Genomic DNA, 23499 nt, shown 5'->3' with positions numbered 1-23499 from the left:
TTACACTGCAATATGGGATGTAATGACATGACACTCGTAAATGACAAACACTTGGTCTCTCCTGTATGGGGAGAAATAATGTAATAGGAAGCAAATTATATCCTTAAAGGTTGCCAGAGTTTCACTCCCACAATTTGGAATTAAGATACTGAGCAGATGCAAGGTGAAGAAAAGGAGAATCTCTCCTACAGATGCCCTGGACAAGACGCAACATGACCAGTGGCTTGTCTCCCTCCAGAAGTGGATGGGGCATTCTTAGTATTGTCAACATCCTTTCCTTACCAGGTGCCCATGCAGAAAGCTGAGCTCTGGATGCTTTTTGGCTTTGAAGGACTAGCTGGCATGGGGGTGAGGAGGGAAATTTTGTTGACAAATGTCGTTTTTCTCATTTTTACAATTCTACTGTTACTTGCTAAAAATAACCCGCCCTTGCTTAACGATTGTTCAGATATCACATGAGGTACCCTGTGGCAAATGAATGAATGTTTTGCAAAAGGACAATCCCTAGTTAATGCCTCTCACCCTTGGGGAAGTTCCTCCCTTGCAGGGCAGCCCACCAGATTTCTTCTTCCCATAATATCTTAAAGGCACCTCAAATTCAACACATCCTACACAAAACTCATGATTTTCTAGCACCAACTTGTTTCTCCCCTAGCGTTCACTCTCTGGACAAATGACATCAGCCTTCTAATTGTATATGCCAAAACCGTAAGGGGCAGCCTGAGCCATTATTTTTTCCCTTGACTTCCCTCCTCTCGGATCCTTCTAGTGATCATAGGCAGCATGTTGAACACTGGTTCAGCAAGGACTTCCACCCACCAGGAGAGACACCAACTGTAACTGGTCTGCCCCATGTGGGGCCTACTGGTCAAGTCCTTCACCTCATGCTGTTGGTTCAGCTGCCAAGTAACACTCCTTCTTCCACCTCTCTGTCTTTAGTAGACCCTCCTGGCCTGAGCAACTTCCTTTCTTGCCTGGACAGCCACCTGAGTTTACTCTCTCCTACCCCATTACATACCACCCCCCAATTCACTCCCCAAACAGCAGCTAGAGACCTCGGCACAGTGCTGATACCGTGGTTCACTTGACTGCTCAAAGCCCATCAGTGGGCATCTGCTGACGGGGGAAAGATCAGCTGGCTTTGTGGGAACTACGCACAACATGTAAATTTATCAACTTGTCTTCCTCATGCACAGTCTCGCCCCATGTTTTCTGGGCTCCAAACCCACTGCCTTTTGTTTTTTTTTCCTCCGATTCTGTTACTTCTCTTAATCCCTCTCTCCAGTGAGCATCATTTGTACCTGCTGGTCCATTTGTCTGGGACACTCTCCCCCACCTGCTTGATCTAGTTGACTTGCATTTATGTTTCAGTTCTCAGCTCAAGTGTCATCCCCAGGGGGGCATGATATGGGTCACGTTCCATAGTCTTCACTCTCTTAGAACCTTTGAAGCATATAATCTCTGTAGCTACACGGCCACTGGTATAATTATTCAGTTAGTGTCACCCTCCCACCAGAATGCATGTTCCGAGGTGGGAGGGACCATGCTTATTTTTGCTCATTGTTGTATTTCCAGCGTTAGCAGAAAACCTGGCACATAGCAGTTGCTTATTCATTCAGTCAACAAATATGAGAAATATCCATTAGAGGAATAAATCAGCAGAGTGTCTGGGGTCTTACCCGGACTATTTGGGCACTACCCTTGATGTGGGGCTCCCTAGTCTCATCTTCTGCTGGAAAATGCGATTAGCAAAATAATTTTTAAACTGAAAATGGATTCCTCCGACGTCAAGAGAGGTCAGAACCATGACACTAAATCCATCATCCAGTTAAAGAAAGTTTGTGATCATCTCACCTCTAATCTGCTATTAAAAACTTCACACCAGGGTCAAGTGAATTCTATGAAGGCCCAGGTGCTATTGACCCTTTGTGTGTGATGAGGAGAGAAAAGTAACCCCCAAAGTATTGCTGAACCCTGAAAATATAAGGCAATTCTCAAAGCAAGTTACTTAGTGGGAACCCTTCGCTGGATCCCTGCCATGGGCATCACAGTGATAATTCAGGACCAAGGGTGATGGTCATCAATGAACAGGTAGCTACAAACAGAGATTGTATGCTTCAAAGGTCCTGAGAGTGACAACCACAGAACATGAGCCATATCATGTCCCCCTGGGGATGACACATGAACTGAGACCTGACATATGAGTCAGCTGGAGGAAGAGTGTTGCCCCTCTCCCCCAGGGGACTATTGGCAACATCTGAAGACATTTTTGGTGGTCATGACTGGATACGGTGATGCTACTGACATCTCAGCCCCTCAGAGTTGGGGTGCTACTAAACATCCTACAAAGCACAGGACAGTCCCCTCAGCAGAATTATGTAGCCCCAAATAGTAAAACTGCTGAGGCTGAGAAACCCCAGCGTAGAACATTTAGAAACCTCCCAATTTGGTTCTAAGGACCAACAGAGCCTGTTTGAGAAGACATCCTCGGTGGGGAGGCCACAGAAGGTACTTTCTGTCAGTGTAGACGTGGTATCCTCCAATCTCCAGATGACAGACCTATGAAAAGGCAGGAACCCCGGAGGTGGGAGGAACATAGAAGAAAAAGGCTGGGAGCAGAGAGTGTTTTGTAAATATTAACCCAGCTGTAGAGGCCACATGTATCTTTGAGTTATGACCTGATAAGGGTTTTGAGAGCTTGCCAACTACACGTTCAAGAAAAACACAGAAAAAAAGTGAGCTGATGACATCCTCGATGCAATTTCCCTTTAAGCGCAGCCTCATAAATACCAACCATAGAGTCCAACTGAACTTACTGGAAATTTCCCAAAAACCTTGGAAAATAGACAAGTGCAGGTGGTAAGATATTTACTGAAATGAACTGTCTGTGAATGAAAAATCTGTGACCAAAATAGATATTTTATCTGTCATTTTATTCACAGAACGAGATCCATTTCATTCTGCTCCTGTTCCATGTGAAAGAAGCACTTAAAACTAGATCTTCATTTTCCTTTTTAAAAAAATCAGTATGGAAAATAGGGCACTCAGTACTTCCCTGACCCCTGTGCTCCCCAAAAATCCGTAATTTTTTTTTAAAACCTTGGAAGCTACTTCTGAAAATACCAAAATATGTCTCATTGCTGTTGCCAATCTTGTAGGTAAAATAAAAACAAGAGGCAAGTTGCTGGTCAGAGAGAACTTTAAAGTCCTTTGATTTCAAGGCAAGTAGAGTTGATCACTGCAAATCCACATTCTTAATAATCCAGAAATTCCTGTAATGGATTAAAACCAAATAATAATCTATAAATATTTACTGAGCCACCTCTATCGGCAAAGCGCTATGCCTAAGCTAAAGGAGATAAAGAGATGAGTAAATTATGATTTTGACTTCAAAGAATTTCACTCTATTTTTGAAGAAGGAACATTTACACATTGAAAGTTAAGTTACAATACTATTTTATTTTTTTAATCTCATGAAATTTAAATTTAAATTAAAAATTTAGTCCCTTGGTTACACTGGTCACATTTTAAGTGCTCTGTGTCCACAAGTGGCTCATGACTACCATATTGGATCACACAGGCATAGCGACATTTCCACCTTTGCACAAAGTTCTACTAGACAGCACTACTCTAGAGCATAACTTTACTTTTTCTTTAAAAAGAAATCTGATGTCGGGCTGCTGAGTGGCTTAGTCAGTGAAATGTCTTACTCTTGATTTCAGCCCAGGTCTGTGATCTCAGGGTTGTGAGATCAAGCCCTGAGTTGGGCTCTGCACTCAGCCTGGAGTCTGCTCAAGATTCTCTCCTTCTCCCTCTGCCCCTCCCCCAGCTCTCACTCTCTCTCCCCGAAATAAATACATAAAATCTTAAAAAAAAAAAAGGAAAGAAAAAAATCTGATGTCTAACCAAGGCTGACTGAACTTTGATATTGGTCAGACCTAAGTTCAAGCTCTGGCTTTGCCATCTGTTATGCACTTGACCTTAGTCATGTCTCTTAACCCATCCAAGCTCTCCTGTGCTCCTCTTTAAGAGAGAGAGAGAGAACACATAATAGCACTTACCTCACAAGGCTGCAGTGAGGATTAAACGAGATAGGACACACAGAGCATTTGGTCACAGGCAAGTAATCAAGTATTGCTCTTTTTCTTATTGTCAGTTGTTTTTGCCTCACCAGTGTGGCCATGCTTACCCACTAGTCCTTCCCCTCCTTGACCTTTCCCATTGCCTTTGCAGTGAGGTGGGTGGGGTGACTGAAGCTGCCGTGGGGTGTGAACCAGGTCAAGGAGTCACTCTGGCCTGAGGGATGCAAAGGCACCGTGGGATTCCCCACACTCTCTCGTTCCCTTTGGTGGCGAGTGGAGAGGCCATGGGTTCAGTGGCCAGAGTCACAGGGATGGGATGACTTGCACCACAGCATGGAGGTACTCTAACTTCAGAGGACTTTGTGTGAGCAAGAAATGAACTATAGGGGCTGAGCCCCTGAGGTTTAGAGGTGGTTGTTTGTCTGCACTGGAAGGACTGACTCATTTGAGGCAACCGGGTCGATGCAGACCTACCCTCAACCACCCAGCCCTTCTCAGTTAGACCTAAGGTGTCTGGGTAATATTTTGTTATATTAATTGATGTGCTCTTTATTCAGGGACCTGCCTCTTTATCCTCAACTAAGCTAGACCGAGAGGCCATTCACTCCTCAGAGAAGTGCTGTAATAGGAGAAATACAGAAAATAATCTTGGAGTTTCATAATTCCAGACATTAGAGGATCTGAAAATCTTAATGAAAGAGGGTATGAAGTTCATGTGATATCTAATTTATTGGGAATGATGGCTTGAGAGCCAGGTTACCTCATTCTCCAGCTAGTTTTAGACCTCCCAGGCTTGCGATGGGAAGTAGAAGGGAGTGGCAAAAGAATTATTCTCCCCCCACCCCAGAAGAAGTTTGAGTCCCAGTTTGGCTACCTTGCAACTGAGTGACCACTGGCAAGTTACACATGCTCTCTGAGTCTCAGCTTCCTTGGCTGAAAAGCAGAGAATAAGGGCATCTCAGAAAATTCTCAAGATGCTAGATGATGACCCTGTAGGCCACCACAGAAATGTCATGGTGGCAATGTTCTGTATGCGCCTGGTCCAGTGCGGCAACCACCAGCCAAATGTGCCTATTGAGCGCTTGAAAGGTGGCTAGTGCAACTGAGGAACTGAATTTTAAATTTGAGTTAATTCTAATTCAGTTTAGTGGCTGCACCTGACTAGCAGCTACCATCTTGGACTGAGCCAAATTCCCTCATCCTGATGTCTCTGCTCTATGAATGGCCCCAAGCTCAGACACACAACTGTAAGTTGACTGAGGTGCCATGAGCTGACAGAGATTGTTTCTTCTAGCCAGCAGCAAAAAGGCTTGATGTAAAAATTAATTTGTTATTGAAAAATAACATTCCTTTCACACTTGGGTTGTGAATCTTCTGTGGCGCCTTGAGATAGGGACCTGTTTCCTTCTGAGGGTGATCTGGAGCCTGAATAAATTAAACTGCTGGCTGTATTCCTCAGTATCAGGCTTCACACTGGTGACTTCCCCACGATCCGGGGAATCTGTTCCTAAGGTCGCACGACTGGTTGTTAAGGAGGGGCCACTCCTGGTGATAACATGGGGCCTCCTGAGTCCCGCAGTGAGGCAGGGAACCATTTGCTCACACCCACCACCAGGTGCCCGATGGGGTTCTGTTTCTTTGATTGAATTGTAGTCCTCTTTCTACCTTGGAATCTTCCTCCCATTGGCTCACTCCCTTAGATCTGAGGCTGAGAGTATCTGTCTACTGTGAGTCCTTCTTACCCAAAAGGAAGAAGGAGAAAGTGGCAGAGAGAGGTGCACATGTGTGTGTGTTTCTGAGTCCTCCACCATTTGGTGAAAATGGTTCATGGAATGGAGAGAAAACGTCACCTCTACCCACTGTCACCACTCAGTGTGTCTCTCTCAACACAGACACATTAGAGCGGGCAAGAGAATGGCCTCCTCCCTCCTGGCTGCAGTTCCCTGTGACCCCAAGCCCCGGAAGAGAGGAGCACTCTCTTCCCCTGTCATTGGTCGTGTGGTTCCTGAGGCCCTGCCTCTTCCGGGAAGTCTTCCCCCAGCATAGGAGAAAAGCACCCTGCCCCCTGGTTGTGTTTATGGCAGGTAACAGCAGTTAATTCTCGTATCTACCAAATAAATTAGATCCTGGTACTTGTCTCCATCCATGCTCTTTGAAAGCTCCCAGAGAGAAGGAGTCTATTTGTAAAGTCTCTCTGTGAAGCACTCCATTAGATAAGTGGATTGCTTCGTCATTTTTCTTGCCCCAGCACTCCTGATGGATTATGTGCATTTGCAATGATACTCTGATTTCTGATGCCCATCCCCCCCCCACACACACCCACAAAACAGATAATCTGCTGCTGAATAAAAAATGCTATTTTTAAACATGGTGTTAATAAAGGTGCATTAAGACAAGTAAGGATACAGCCCGGGTATGGAAGACTTTGGGTTATAGATCATTTCCTTGTGCCAACTCTTAACTGCTCACCTGTTTCTACTAATGAAGAAAGTATATCAGGCTAATGGTATGCTATGTAAACTTCTATCTCAATAAAGCTGTAAGAGAGAAAGAGAGTAGGAAGAGGAGAGAGAGAGAGAGATGGGAAGGGAGGAAGGGAGGGAGAGACAGGAAGGAAGGAAGGGAGGAAGGAAGGAAGGAAAAAGAATGAAAGAGAAAAGGAAGGAAGGAAGGAAAGAAAAGAAAGAAAGAAAGAAAGCAAAGAAAAGAAAGAAAAAGAAAGGGAGGGAAGGAAGGAAAGAAAGAGAAAAGCAAAAAAAGAAAAGAGGGAGGGAGGAAGAAGAGTGATAGTATAATGTGCATGAACTTACAAACCCCTCAAATTTATAAAAATGGAAAACCATGGACAAACTTTAGTATTTTAGTAGCAGTAACACATTGGCCACAGGCCTTAGGAGTGTGATATAGCAGTCTGTCTCTGAAAATAAAGAACCGTAAATAAAGAAAATAAATTCCCTCTTCTAGATTGTAAGATCTCGAGGTCTGAGGTAAATTTTTATGACTCTTCCATCCCCCTGAGCCTGGTAGAGTTCATGACACAACACAACTACTTAGTAAATGTTTATGGAGCTGGTACAAATTCAACTAAGCTGCTAACACTGTTCCTTGACTATTGTGTGAGAAGGGTTGCATTTGTCTCTAATTTTAAGAGAGCGGGGTACTGCCCCCATTTTAAAGATAAACTGAGTTGCAGAGAGATTAAGGCACTTGCACTTCGTTTTAAAACTTGTAGTTGGTGAATTAAGATTGACTCCCAGTGCTAAGGAAACCCAAATCAATAGATTTCCACTATGCCTCAAGAGCTCAGGGAGAGCTTTGCACGGAGTATTCATGTATGCTTTTCTAGGGCTTTCTAGCCCCTAATGCTCACAGAGGCATGAGAGCTTGAAAGAAGAGTCCTGATGCCCTGCACATCTCCTTTTGGAAATGGAGATTTGCTGATCCTGTTTTCATCAAAATGGGTTCTGTATTTACCCAATCGCTGTCACCTATATAGACTGTTAGCCTATAAAAATGAGTGTGTGGACCTCACAAAGTACTTAATTTTACCTGAGTTACTTGCTCTTTCATTTCTGAGATGTCTTTTATATATTTAGTCACCATTTTGAGGTGTCAAATGCCCTGAATAAAAATAGTTAATCAGGCAAATGAAGAAAATAAAATTATTTCATCGCTATCCGTGGTAATTAACTGGCTGATGGATCGCTGCAGCATCGCGTGCCTGTAGGATGCCTTCTCATCCCCTTCCCTCCCAGCGCACGTAGCTTTATCTGGGGGGATGTTGATTACATAATCAATACATGCTTATTACTTTTTAAAAAAATACAGAAATATATAGAGTAGAAAGATAACATCTTTGCCCATAAATTCCCCTCCCTGACCCCATCTGGAAAAAAATCACCAAGCAGTTTATGTATAGACATATCCATCTTGGCTTTTTACTAATAAGTACTGTAAGTATACGGAACTAGCACTTTGGTAAACTTGGTCTTTTCATTTAAATTATATCTTGAGGGCACCTGGGTGGCTCAGTCAGTTAAGCATCTACCTTCGGCTCAAGTCATGATCTCAGGGTCCTGGGATCGAGCTTCGCATCAGGTTCCCTGCTCAGTGGGGAGTCTGCTTCTCCCTCTCCCCACTGCTCCTGCTCTCTCTCTTGCTCATGCTCTCTCTCTCAAATAAAATAAATTAAAAAAAATAAATTATATCTTGAATGTGTTAAATATATCCCCTACATAATATAAATATACACACATTTGTACATATGTGCTTGTGAGTATATATGTGTGTGTGCATGTGTGTTTACACATACATATGCACACACACATGTGCTTACACATAAACATACGTAAACACGCCTACACACATATACATATAGATACACGCATATCCTCAGTCGATAGGCATCTAGGTCATTTTTCTGTTGTTCTAAGTTACAAATTTTGCTGCAATACTCGTCCTATACGTCTGTCTTCATACAGTTGTTTGATTACTCTCTTAGGAAAAGTCCCTGAGGATAGAATTATAAGGTTGCATTTTGTTAATTTTAATATTTAAAAATCAAATATCTACCTTTAGGAAGCATGGTAGAAATAAACCGTGAACATTTGCTTCAAATATTTAAATCGTCACATTCCCATGTTGCGACGAAACCAGTTTCCACACCAGAGATGACATATAGGAAAGGCACAGCATATTGCCCAGCATATAGGAAGTACTCAAAAAATGTTTGTTGTAAATACATATGAGCAATTGTCAGAACGTAATGGAACTCCTTGTTCTCTTTACTGCAAATTAACTCTGGGGGAGGGCTCACCAGGCAGCCCGGATCAGTGGAAGCCAGGAGATAAACTGGATCCCATCTATCACAGCCCCACCCCTGCCCAGGAGTTGGATCCCCACCCACCCCCAAGCAGCTGCATCCATCAAGAGCCATGCAGAGTTTCTCTTCAGTGCCAGGGTGGCAGCCACGAAGGGCAGAGTCTCTGGATGAGAGGCCTTGAGTTTACATCTGTGTGTGCAGGGCGAGGACTGGAAGCTTGGGATCTGTTTGTCTTGATTTTCCCAGTGGTCATCAGGCAAACGCATCAAACGTGGCACTTAGGCCATAAGGGTATCTGGCACATGTCATCCAAGGCTATTCTCCAAGTGGTTCCTACCCCGTTATTTCAGATCCAAGGAGAATAGAGCCAACTCTTGCCCCCGGGGCAATAGGGCGATGTTGATCTCTATGAATCCTTTATCTCCTGTTTTGCTTTCCATCTTTGCTTTCAGTGATGCCACCACCCTCACAGTGCACACTCCATGTCTTCTTCCTCTGCAGCCCCACGTGCAACAGTGCTGTGTCCCCTTTGCATGGGATTCTGTAGAGACCAGGCTACTCTGACTAATCAGTTCGAGATCTGGTCCTCCAAGAGGATAAAGTTTCGTGGCTTTGCCCTTCCCAGACAAAAGGCAGAAACACTATGGTGGGGCCAACAGAGGGTGATACTTAGAGAAGAAGTGTGTTGTTTTTTTTTTTATTTGTTTGTGTTTTGGTATCCCTAAAACCCCATAGTCCACATGATATCACAGTTGGTCCCTGCTCCCAGCAGCCTTGGAATGGGAATGGTCCACGTCCTCTGGGGGATTGAAACATAGAAAAGTCCCTGATTCAAAGGTGTTTGCTAACATTCTGGTTCCCCGCTGTCATTTCAGATACAGTTTATCCCAAACCTTTCCTGGAGTCAAAATATGAAAAATAATCTTAGTGACAAACCAGGATGGAATCTCGGAGACAGACATGAGGGTCTTGATCATTGATCTAACCTTCGAGCATCCCCATACCTTTCTCTGGGTTTCCTTCCCTTGTGGCTCTACAGGTGTGGGTGGATGGGTTGGAGGCACAGCCTCGTCCTGCTTTCACTGCGACCTCAGGCAATTCACCAGCTTTACTGGAACCTCAGTGTCTTCTTTCCTACTCCTGTGGGCTCAAGGTGACAGGGTGGCTCCATGAGAGAGCAAATGTGAAGTCGTGTGGTTAATATAAGATAATTGAGGAGTGTTCACTTTATCATGATTATTATTGACATGATGATGATGATTATATTACTGGTTTTGAAAACCCAGTAACCCATGCTGGCAAGATTACTTGCCCTATTTCAAGAAAACACAGGTGAGTCAACATCTAGAACACCAGTCTGTGAAGAACCAGTGAGATCCATGAGTGGGGAAGGCATGAAGACACACTAGATGTTAGGGCAGGTTCTTTCTTTCCTGGGCCTTCAAAGCAGCATTTAATGAAATCGTTAACGTGCTCCAAGTGCTGTCACGAGTGATTTGCATGCATTTGCCATTAAGCCCCCTCATCAGCCTTATTAAATGTATAAGCACATCATCTCCGTCTTACAGATGAGGGCAGAGAAGTGAGATTCCTGAGCCCAGGTCCCTCCATTTGTTTATGGTCTATGGGAATGACGTGTGGCTCCTGGAACAACGCAGAACTTGATGTGACGTCACTACCATGACTTATGTGTTCATCTTATGCGTGTTTTGGGGAGGCCTTTGTCCCAGGCACTAGTCGCGATGCCATTTTTGCTTTTGACTGAGAAATACCCGTCTCCGCTCTGGTGCAGACTTGGGAAGAATGCCTTGTTCTGAGTGAATGAATGAATGGGCTTCTCTTACTGGGCTCTGATGTTCATTCCCTGCCATGTCCCAGGGAGAATGCCCGTGGTTCCTTCCCAGCATTCTTGTAGAATTGCGACTTTAAGCAGAGCTGACACTATAGAAACAATAATTGGCATGATATTCACCAGGAGCGAAAGACAGTCATTTCCTCAGGCACCAAAAAAGTATAACCCAGTTCTGAGGTTCTGGAAAATGGTGACTGGAGGGGCCCTGAAGTCTACACCACCATAGCACACCTCTGATAGCTATAATTCCCCACATGAAAGCAGGCAGAACTCTCAACTATTATTTTAGATGACATCCCTTTTTTTAACTTTAAGCAGTGTTCTTTAAACATTTCTAAACGTTCCCAATTCCTCCCCAATACCGTGCTATGAATTTGCTTGTCACTGTAAGCAGTACACAAAGAGAGACACACATAGCAAGCACAAAGGTATCAGGAAGTGGTTTTCCTAGCAACAGTAATCATCTGAAAGATCCCAGAACATCCTTTCTATTCATACAGCATTCTGTGTTTTGAATAGTGCTGACAGGTGAAGTGGATTCATAGTATTTAATACAAAAAATATTGCTAGGGATTGGTACTGCACAAAAGCTCAAATATCCATACTATTCACAAGCAGCTGAATTCACTGTTTTTATATCTATCTAGATTATTTAGTGAGGCACAATTGCAAAAGCAAATATTCACCTGCTCACCGAATGACTAATCCGGGGTGTATTATGGAAAGTCTGATTCCCTAGACCTCACTCAGGCAACTGGGACGCAGCCCTAAATCAAGCCTAGCTCTGTCTATGCAAGCCCGTCTTGCGGATATAGTCTTGAATGATAAAGAGACATCCCCCCTGCTGAGTCCCTCAGCAGATGTGTCCAGTTTAAAATAAATATGAGTCAATACAGTTGACAAAATCATGCCCCCCTGAAGGAACTCTATCTGGTTATTGCCTTCACTCTATCAGAAACACTCACATATCACCTCTCTAGTCCTCTCACCAGTAATATACAAAGCAAATTCATTCCTGAAGGTCAAAAAAGAAAGAAAAAAAAAAACCCTTTAGTTCCATCAGACATCGAGAAAGAGAAAAGACAACAAGAAAGACACAGAGAGACAGACAGACAGAGAGAAGGCCTAGAGATTGAGGGATGGGGGAGAAAAGGAGGAGAAGGGTAACAGGGTCCAGCTTACAAAGAAGACTCTAAGAGAATATGGAGCAACTGCATTGGCGAGATTCTAACCTGTATGGGCCTGGGTGGCTTAACCGTTTAGCGTCTGCCTTCGGCTCAGGTCACGATCCCAGCGTCCTGGGATCGAGCCCCGCATCGGACTCCCTGCTCAGCGGGAAACCTGCTTCTCCCTCTCCTGCTCCCGCTGCTTGTGTTCCCTCTCTCGCTGTGTCTGTCTCTGTCAAATAAATAAATAAAATCTTGAAGAAAAAAAAAAGATTCTAACTTGTATGGAGCTTAGTGCCACAAAGAGAGAAAGCATTTAAGCCACACCACCTTGTAATCTCTGTGAAATTCACTAGGGTTTTAATATCACCATACTGTCTTTGTTATAAAAGCCACATACTGTGAACGTACTATGTATACAGACCTGTGTTACGCCCTGGGGGTGAGAGGAGACTCGCTGGGTTTCTAAGATAGCTGTAGTGATGGGGCGCGGACAGAGAGTGCTAAGTAACCATCACAGCCGCCTCTACTGAGTTTCAGTCTTTAGCAATGAGTGACTGCCTGCATGTTGGTATAGAGGCAGAGAGTGACTGTAATACAGGGTGGTTAAGTATATGCTTTAAAATAGCCAGGATTTGCATTCTAGCTGTGGGGTTGAAAGCAAATTTGTAAAATATGGCAGAGTCATACTTATCCTACAGGGCTGTTGGACAGATTAATTATGACCATGTCCTTAATGCATCAGAAGCCCTTGTCAGTAGCTACAGTTCTTGGAAGATACCAGTCAGAGACGTGCAAATGAAAACTACCAGCTCACACCCCTAAAACTGAAAACAAAATGAAAAGTCTAACAATGTCACAGATTGGAACGGTAGCCACTCTTCTGTATTGCTAATGGGAGCATAAGCGGTACAAGCATTTTGAAGAGAATTTGGCTAGCTCTGATGCAGTTGAAGATATACACACTCCATGACCTAGAAACTCTATTCTACTGTATGTTCATTAGAGAAATTCTCAAAAATGTACCCAAGGAGACTCCTGCAAAAATGAATATGCTCTGAGAAGCTAGATACTGAGATATAAAAATCTAAATGCCTGTGCACAGGGAAATGGATAAACAGAAAGTGGTATATTCGTGCAGCAATTAAAGCGAGTGCACAAGGATTGCATTTATTTAGATTGGGAAATACTTGGTCTATAAGCAACCCTTCTTTGCTTATATTCCTTATGTGTTCCAAAGAACTCTCTTCTCCCTCCACTTCCTCCTTCCAGCAAAGGGACTTGTCAAACAAATCCATGGACAAATAGAACAAACCTAAGTCACCATCAGCCAGCGTCCATCCCTCTGGCAAACTCAAGGGAGACCCAAGGAGCAGGGAATTAGAAGCAGCGCCCATCTTTCCGATCCCAGGCATTCAAGCCGGGGATGTCTGGGGGCCACTGAATCTTGCCTCTCTTCAAATGGGTGGGATAAATGGAAGTGGGTATGCTGCTTTTGGATTCTTAGGAAAGTTATTCACATTTCAAGGACCATATATGTGCTCAGTTTCTCAGAAAGCAAATTCTATGATTTATGAGATGCACGCCATTGTTCCTGCTCGTGGAGCGTGTTTCAGAGCCAATGCGTCAAAGTGGGATTGCATGAATCCTGACCCGTGGCCCCACAGAGGAGGAATTGCGGGAGAGCTGGAAGGCAAGGGGAGCGGGTCACAGAGCAGCCTGGGGTCCCGTGTGACATGAGAGGAAGAGCAGAGATGGCACCTCTGTGGGGAAAAAAGGAGAGAATAAAATTTTCATTTTGAAAACCCACTGAGAACAAAACTGTGTCCTGGTCCCTGCCCTGGTGAATGCTGGTGATGCAGAGAGTTACATCGGGCATGACTCTTACCCTTAAAAAATCTCCCGTTCAAAACATACGAGAGAGAAGACAGATGATGACATCAACAGTTTCCGAAGATCGAGGTCAACGGGAAGTACTTCGTGATCTGAGTGTTCAGATGAGGGAGAGCCAACCCAGTGGGTTTACAGACAGTGAGCACGGAAGATTATCTGCAGCGGATACAAATGGACCTCAGTTTTAAGGTTGTAAAACACTGGGTAGAAGGCCATTCAGGCAAGCATACAACGGAGTCCCTTTCTTCCTTCCATTTTGTACTCCAGCAGCTCTTTATTGAGTGTTTACTACATCCTAAGTCCTAGGGATACAATGGTAAGCAAGATCAGACAGGACTGCCTTCCAGAGCTTCACGATCAAGTATAGAATGCAGACATAAATCTGGACTTTCTGATGCAGAGAATACAGACGGAATTCAGCAGGGGGTAAGGATCTGTGAAGTTGGATGAAAAAAAGTGACATCTTTACTTTCAGAAGCCCTTCGTTGATGTTTACCATTCCCTTCCATTATGAATTTAAGCAACAAATCCAATAGTATTAGCAATATCCGTGACTTTGTTCACCAATACAAATTCCACATTTTATATCTTATTATAATTGTTGCAGATGCTGTAAAATATCACTTGTACTTATCACCACTTCAAAATTAAGTGGTTATTAGACCTTCCCCTAGATCTTGTTATTTAATGCCATAATAAAAAAGCACATTTATTAACATGCAACAGTTAAGAAAATATTTGGATAACCAATTATAATGAAATGCGAGTGTCTTTGTAATCTTACGTATCTTATATCATGCATTTGATCACAATATTCCAGTTTTCCCAAACTGCCGTAAGGATCCATGAAACAAAAGTATGAAGAAAATTATTAAGAACTGATTAAATGCTCACTGAAATGGATAAAACTTGTGACTGTGCTAAGTGCTATAGAGGGAAGGTAAACAATGCAGAGAGAACCTAGCAAGGGAGGCAGAGGAGGGCTTCCTTGAGGAAGGAAGTGTGAGTTGGGTTATGGAGGAAAAGTACATTTTAACTAGCAAAATGGGGTAAAAGAACATTCTAGGGAATAATCATGTACAAACCTTGCCTTGAGTTGGGCTGGGCTACAAGATGCCAGGGACGCTGAGGCACTGAGGGTGCAGGCAAGTGAGGCCTTTCACAGATGGTTGTGAAAATGTGGCTGAAGCAGTGGGTAGAGGTCCAACAAGACAGAGTCAGAAAGCAGGGGAATAAGACATGGATCTTAGAGGACACTGGGGTGATGTATCCAGGGACTGTGTGTGGGTGAGTGTAGCTGAAGGCCAGACCCATGCCAGAGAGAGGAAATGTGCGACTGCACAGGTCTGCAGGACTCAGATCACCACTGGCTTCGACTGGTCTGTGGGAGTTTGGTCTCTCTGACTTATCCTGAGGGGAATAAGAGCCATGGAACAGTTTTCTGATCGACCTGCCCTTAGGGAGTCCATACTTGATGAGCTGGTGTATCAGTCAGGGTTCTCCAGAGAACTAGAAACTGTATGTGTGTGTGTGTATACACACACACACACACACACACACACACGCACGCACAATATGTAAGGATACATTCCAAGGCCCTCAGTGGATGCCTAAAACTGTTGATAGTACTGAACCCTATATATACTCTGGTTTTTCCTATACACTCATACCTGTGTTCAAGATTAACTTACAAATTAGGCACAGTAGGAGATTAACAGCAATGACTAATAATGAAATAGAGCAATTATAACAATATAACAATGTAAGAAGGTTATGTGAATGTGGTATCTCTCTCTCAAAATATCTTATTGTACTGTCCTCACACTTCTCGTGATGACATGAGAGGGTCCGATGCCCACGTGATGAGATGACGTGAGCTGAATGATGTAGGTACTATGACAAAGTGTGAGGCTACCGTTGACCTTCTGACAAAACATCAGAAAGAGGATCACCTGCTTCCAGACCATGAGAAAGTGAAACCATGGGCAAGGGTGGGTGGGGGAATGCTGTATATATATTTGAGTCTCATATTCTCACTATTTGTGGTAGGTATGCTCTCTAAAGTTGCCACAGAAATTGAATTCATGACATTGATCCTGTGGGAAATACAGGGTTAGGTCCTGGTGAGCCTCTGGTCACAATAGTTTCATTAACTGATCAATACATAGCCTTGTTTTATGTGTGTTTGTGTTTCAAGGCACCTTATTTAAAGCACATTGTTTATTCATTAACACTAAGCTCACAGCCAATAGCACTGTAATTCATGCTCAAACAAAGCTTATTTAACATGCATATTTTCTCCACAAGCCCCACCACAGCCTTTTTGCACTTGGGAACAACCAGGCAGCACTTCAGCACTACGCTTGGGGGCCATTTTAAGCAGTGAAAACCATTGACAGAATGCACAATAAATGCCAAAAGTGTGGCACTGAATAGATTGCAAAAGGACACTTACTTCCAGGATGAGAGAAGTATGAAACAAGAAGGCAGAACATTGCCTTGTTGGACCTCAGCTGGGGACATGGGCATCAGGTGACTCAAATCTTCTGCCATCTGTGTGTGTCATGATTGACCAAAAGCAGTGTGAGTATTAATTTTCAGGTTACAGATACATTTGAGTGAGTAGGCAAACTTGTAATAATGAGCCTCAACTGTGTGTATGTATGTGTGTGTGTGTGTGTGTGTGTGTGTGTGTGTATAATTTCTTTCAAAGAATTGGCTCACATGATTATAGAGGCTAGCAAGTTCACATTCCAGAAGGCAGACCAGCAGGCTGGAGCTTAGGCAGGAGCAGATGCTATAGTGTTGGGGAAGAATCTTTCCTTCCTCAGGGAAACATCAAGTTGTGCTCTTAGAGATTTTCCATTGGTTAGTGGAGGGCCACCCATATTATTGAGCAGAATCTCCTTTATTTAAAGTCAACTGATTGCAAATGTTAACCACATTGACAGAATACACCCAAGAGCAACCTCTAGATGAATGTTTACTTGACTAACTGGGTACTAGAGCCTCTCCAAGAAACTAACCATCATTGATGGTGTTGAAGGGAAGGAGATGCCAGCTACAAACCATGTAAATCAGTGAGGTGGGAAAATCCTGTTGCTTGGGCCCTGCTCTTAAAAGTTTCTAGAATCCTTTCCTTCCCTCTTAGCATTTCAAAGAGCTCCGTATGCCCACCTCTTGGCCCTTGCTCTCCATGGCCATCTGTTCTTCCACCCAGTCCTGTTCCCCTGAGGCAGTAGCAGCACTCTATTTTGAGAATAAAGTCCTAACACACTTGGGGCATATTTCCCCATGGCCTGTCAGATACTTCTGCCACTGTGATTCATTTTTCTTTAAGATGTGGAGTAAGTCTGGGGCTCCTGGGTGACTCAGTTGGTTGCATGTACAACTCTTGATTTTGGCTCACGTCATGATCTCAAGGTCATGGGATCGAACTCTGTGTTGGCCTCTGTGCTCAACGAGGAGTCTGCTTGAGATTCTCTCCCTCTGCCCCTTCCCCCACTCTCTTTCTCAAATAAATAAATAAATAAATCTTAAAAAAAAAAAGATGTGCAGTAAGTCTGGAAAAGTAGATTCATTGTGGTATCACTGAGATGCTTTTTAGTAACAACATATCTGGCTTAAAGTAGCTTGAAAACAGTGTGTTTGCTTTTTTAAACCATATTCCTTAAGAACTCCAGAGATGGGGGGTTGGGGGGTTGGTTTAGAGGAAGAGTCAGCAAATTATGGCCTGTTTGTCAAATCCACCCCAAAGTCTGTTTTTGTATAGCCTCAAAACTAAGAAAGATGGCTGAAGAAGAGGAAGAAGAAGAAGAGGAAGGAGAAGAGGAAGGAGGGGAGGAGATTAAGCAGTGAAGACTGTGTGTGGCCCACAAAGCCCTAAATATTTACTATCTGACCCTTCACAAGTTTCCTGATCCCTGATTTGAGGATTGGACCATGCCCTCAGGGACTGAGCCTCCATCTTCCCACTGTCCTCAACATACTGGCATCATCTTCCCTCATGGTGAGCCATCCCGGCTCTACGCACCATGTCTATAGATGCCTGGCTCAAGAAGGGACAGAACTTCTTCCTCAAGTATCTCTCTTTTACCAGAAGGGAAGATCCTTTCCAGAAGACCCAAGCCTACCTCCCTCAGCTCCCATTGGCTGGAACACAGTCACCTGGGCTAGCTGCAAGGGAGGCTCCCATTGGCTGGAACACAGTCACCTGGGCTAGATGCAAGGGAGGCTCCCATTGGCTGGAACACAGTCACCTGGGCTAGCTGCAAGGGAGGCTCCCATTGGCTGGAACACAGTCACCTGGGCTAGCTGCAAGGGAGGCTGGGAAAGGGTTGGTTGGTGTTTTCAGACTCTGTGGGAGGACCCCCTTCACGTCAGGAAGCCAGGGGGTGGGATTACCTGTAGGGCTGACATCTGCCTGCATTTGCTCACTAGGAAATTTTCTACTTTCCCAGAGCTTTTTATAATAACCCTAGCCATTTAGGGTGTGAAGACAGGGACAGTGTCTTCTTGTTAGGTGCTGGTCAGTGCTAATGGTACTACACCCTCCTCTGTGTGGGATGCGGAGGAAGAACTGCATGCAGCTGCTCAACTAAGGTTAATTCTCATCTCTTGAGAGCATTTTATATCTTAATCTGCATGGTGATTAGCCAGGCATAAAAATCTAAAATTTATTACATTGTACACCTAAAGTCTGTTCACTTTACTGTATGTATGTGATACCTTAACATAAAAAAAGATAAAACTGCCGAAAAAGAAAAAGGGCAGGGATTTCTAGACCATCACTGTTAAATACATACACATTTATACATATATTTATGTACATATCTATACATACATATGTATAGATCCTATATCCTCTGTGTGTGTGTGTGTGTGTGTGTGTGTGTGTGTGTATATATTTGCAAATGCACAGCAATGTTAACCAGCATGTACTGAGTCCTATTAAGAGCAGCTGGTACATTGTGAGGGTCAGGAAAGCATGTTAGGGACTTCCAATCTCTTTCCCAGGCAACCATGTTCTAAAAGAAGCTTTCTCTTTGATCTGACATTTACCCGTTGTCAACACCCTTACTGTATCTCCTGGATTTGCAACGTCCTAGATAAGATACAGAATTACTCTCCACCACAGAATATATGGGAACCTGGAGAAAAGGAAATGCCCACTTCTTTGTGACATCTTCTTTTAATAATCAGTTGAACTGAAAAATTTAAAATCCTTGTAACAGTGACTTTAAATAAGAGACTTTTTATAACATTCCCCCTTGCTTTTCTTCTCAGAACACAAGGGGCTAATTAAAAGTGGAAAAATTCTTGTTTGATCAGAAATTCTTATGTTTTGGAAAAAAGCAGAGAAAACTACTCTAATACTCAGGAAGGGCTTAATTGGCCCTAACGTCACCAAATCCCCTTTCTCTATTTGGGACAGTACAGTTGAGCCTTCTTCTCTGAACCCACAAAGAAAAGGTAAGGTGATAAGACCATAAAAATTAGGGCTCCCTCTTGAAAGATTGTCTTTTAACTTGAATATATGGAATTCCCTTTCAACCCAACTCAGTATGTTTCCTCTCTGAGAACCTCCTGTAAGTCCTGGTCTTTTGGCTGACTTCTCTCCATAAATGACTCTATTACTTGAGCAGTAAGCTTGTTTATTGAGGAAGATGTGTGTGGTGGTCCTTAATGGAGCATGTCAGCATAAAAGCCGCATTATACTGAGTCAGGACTGGGTCCATCCGTTTCACGCCACCCTGTTCTGGATTTATTAGAATTAGTGCAGGAAAAGTGAGTGCTTGATGTAGCACACCCTTTTTGAAACTGATGTGTTTCCACCACTAGAGTAGACTAGAAAAAGAATTCCCTGGGCTCATAGGTGCTCCTACCAAGAGGAACCATGGAGTTCATCAAAAGAGGAACATCACTGGAAGTGGGGTACAAAATTGCAAAGTGATGCATCTCTGGAAAATTCACAAATGTTCCTTCCATTGCGGTGACCCTAAATGTCAGCCTGTCTGTTGGTTGGGAGACTGTTTTCAGTTCTGATTTGTTAAGTGAGATGATGAAAATGATTGAGCCAGGAGAATGTTACACACAATTCAGTTTAGCATTTGAAATATATACTATCTTTGGTCTTATAAAGTGCCTATCTGTTGACTCTTGCCAATTATTGTTTGGTAATGAAAGCAGGAACTCAGTAATCCACTCACTAGGACAGGCCTGCTCGGAGGTGTTTGTTGATCCAGGGTGTCCTGCTCATTGTTTAGTGACTGACACTGTCACCTAAGAGCGAGACTGGGGGGAATGTCAGAAAGGGTGACTTTGGGGTAGGCGTGGGGATAATGATGGTTGGGTGTGAGGGTCAGGAAGTCAAACGTGACAAGGAACAAAGCACAACAGACAAAGTGAAACACTGGCTCTTGATCAGTATTTGCACTGACCTGGATTATATCTTTGGAAGATCTGTTTCATCGCCGGCTGAATCTTTGGAACTATCTGTGAATAATAGATGAGGCATTTGGGGTTGTCTTAGATGTGTGATGTCTGGTGCTCTCTTGAAAAGAGCTAGGATGTATGTTACTTATTACCCATCAACACACTACATACTCCCCAGTCTTACCTAGAATGTATCAATATTTTTGCCCAATGCAAAGATTATGAAGCATCACCTTAATAACTAAGATTTCTGGGTTAAGTGTGAGAGGTACCTGGTCATAAGTGCTGGTGGACAGTTACTTAAATAATTCAGGAAGATCTTATAGCTCCATAAAATGAATGTCTGCAACTCTCCTTGTCTCCATCCCCTTCTGTTGACCATCAGGAGTATATAAATAAGGATTCTACTTGGTAGCAAGTGATAAAAGTCTGCTGGATGTGGCTTAAGCAAAACAAAAGGGATTCATTTTAAAGATATTCCGTTTTATAGGATGCAAAGGTCATAAAGCAACTGGGTCTTGGGAAAGGTTTGGAACCAGGTATTAAAATGCCAATGAATATATTTTGTTCCAGCTCTCAGTTCTGCCCCTCTCGGGACAACTGCTGCAAGATACCTAAGCAAATCGGGCTTTCCACAATGAAGTCCTGGTAGTCATTATCATTAACTCCTGACAGTTAGAGAAAGGTGTTAGCTCCGAGTCTCCTCCCACAATTCATAACTGTGTTCCGATGAAAGCACATCTCAGGCCAGATTTTAATTTCTTAACAAGCAGACACAGAATGGGCATAGCCTCTTCCTTTTATATGGAGACCCAAGTCCCTCCATTGAGGTACCCCAATCACATCCTGCTTGAAAAGTCTCCCAGAAGCAAAGAATACACATATGTCAATTAATTGAATTTAAATTAAAAAAAATAGAAGCAAAGGTAATGGTACTTGAGTAGAGTTTGACACACTTTTGTTCTTTTTCCTGTAAAGAGCCCATAAAGGTCTTAAGGTTTGCAGGTGAAACAGTCTCTGTTGCAACTACTCAGGTCTGTCTCAGTGTGAACACAGCCGCAGACAATATGTAAATGAATTAGTGTTGGTATATTCCAATCAACTTTATCTATGAACTGAAATTGTAATTTCATGTAATGATCGTAGGTCAGGAAATATTGTTCATTTGATTATTGTTAGCCACTTAGAAACGTAAAAGTGATTCTTAGCTCATGGGCTGTGCAAGATCAGGTGGTGGGCTGAAATGGGCTAATCAGCCATGGTTTGCCCACTCCAGCTCTAACAGCCACTCTTAATGATGGTGACATGATCAAGAGTCCGCCAAAGCAGCACAATCCTAGAATCATTTACAAATCAAGCGTGGGACAACTTTGTGACAAGATGACTCTGTGGTTATTTTTCGTACAGCCTTCAAAAGGAGAGCTGCATTATGCCTTCTACAGACCACCATGTAGAAACCAGAACATTCTTTGATAATAATGAGGACACTCTAATGTGCTTGAGGGCTACCTCAACTTCCAGCCAGTGTCCAGATGTCTTTCAGTTGTCCACCAATATCCATTTACTGTCACAGGTTATAATTTCTTCCAAAAATATGCCTCTCTATCCACTGGTGTGGTGCACACTGTCCAGTTTTTCACTTTCCCTGTTATACCCAGCTTCTGAGAAACTGTCCTTGCAGAGACTCTTAATATGCTGCAGGGCCTCACATTGTGGTTTAAAGGGTGTCTTGTAGGGGTGCCTGTGTGGTCCAGTTGGTTAAGCAAGCGTCTGCCTTCAGCTCAGGTCATGACCCCAGGGTCCTGGGATCGAGCCCTGCAGCAGGCTCCCTCTCAGTGCGGAGTCTGATTCTCCCTCTGCCTCTGACCCTGCCCCCGCTTGTGCTCTCTGGCTCGCTCTGTCAAATACATAAATAAAACCTAAAATAAAATAAAATTTGGCTTTTAGCATGGCTTCCACTTGATCTTCACCTAAAATGTGTTTGGCTCTCCCTTCAGTCCCACTTTTGAGGTTCAGAGACCCACAATGGAAGTTTTAAACCCGCACAGAACAGTTCTTGGGCTAGCAAAGCCCTCTCCCAAGGCCAGATTGATGTTTCCACCTGCCTCTGCTATGCCATGTCCCTGCTGAAATTCGTGTCAAAGAAAAAGGATTCACGATTTGTGTGAAGATACTGTAATGTTTACTTCTGCAGGGAAAATAAACAATAGCAAAACACATCAATTATCAGAGAAAATAGGAAAGGATAATACTATTGTAAATCCTGAGTAGGACATCTAGAGATATACTTCATGTCAATTTTATTAATCGTGGTCAATTTTCAAATGGTCAGATATTGACAATTTCATCTGGTTTGATATAATTTGAAGCAAATTGTAGGTAACTTAATGGCATCAAGTAGATTCTTCTCTTTTACTGCAGGTGGCCTTGTTCAGCTTCCCAAATTCTAGACCAGGCAATATGGCTGATGCTGCTCAAGTTTTTGCATTACAGAGAGAGAGAGAAACAGAGTGACACCAAATAGATGGACAGACTAAATTTCTTTTTTTTTTTTCCTGCATTGTCTAAGATTAGTTGACCATATAGTTGTGAGACTGAATTTCTTTTTGGCGCAAACCTAGTTCCTAGAGAAGGAACTTTGAGGAGCAGCTCTCATTCCTGGACCAATCAAGGAGGTGGTTCAGGTAGGGGGTGAAGCCAAAGTCACTGCATAAAGGAGTTTCCAAGAGTCCAACACTGTGGATCAGAATAGAGTGGTAACCAGGGCAGTGATCATTGCAAGACTGAAAGACAACCCAATAATTGTCCTCCAAGAATGTGAGCCTGAAAACTGCAATTTCATTGCTATGTTGGGCTGTGTATGAGCCCCAAGGGAAAAAAAAAAGTAATATTACAAATATTTAGCACCAGACACCAATCAGTCAGGACAGACTCGGGCCATAAACAGGTGGCCAAGCCATACCATTGCGTACCCTGGTTAGATAGTATGAGTTCTTCTGATAAGCATACCACTCCCTACTCCTTCTAGAGTCAGTTCTGCTGTGGACCTAGGCAACGAGCAAGGGCTTTTACAGTAGAGAGGTCTATATGAGACGGACAGGTAGCTAGCGCACCTTCTCACAATTTTGCAAGTTGTTACTTTGGTCTTTTCATATTTGTTGCCTGGTGAGCCGCTAAGCTTCTGTGTTCATCGAGCATTCCTGTCGATCTCTGGAAAGGAGAAAGCATGAATAAGCACACAGTCTGAAT

The sequence above is a fragment of the Callorhinus ursinus genome, unplaced genomic scaffold (assembly GCF_003265705.2).
Source record: "Callorhinus ursinus isolate GAN/ISIS: 27379988/994484 unplaced genomic scaffold, GSC_fseal_2.0 scaffold53, whole genome shotgun sequence".
Lineage (NCBI taxonomy): Eukaryota > Metazoa > Chordata > Mammalia > Carnivora > Otariidae > Callorhinus > Callorhinus ursinus.
The sequence above is the reverse complement of the archived record's forward strand: the minus strand, read 5'-3'. Positions refer to the sequence as shown.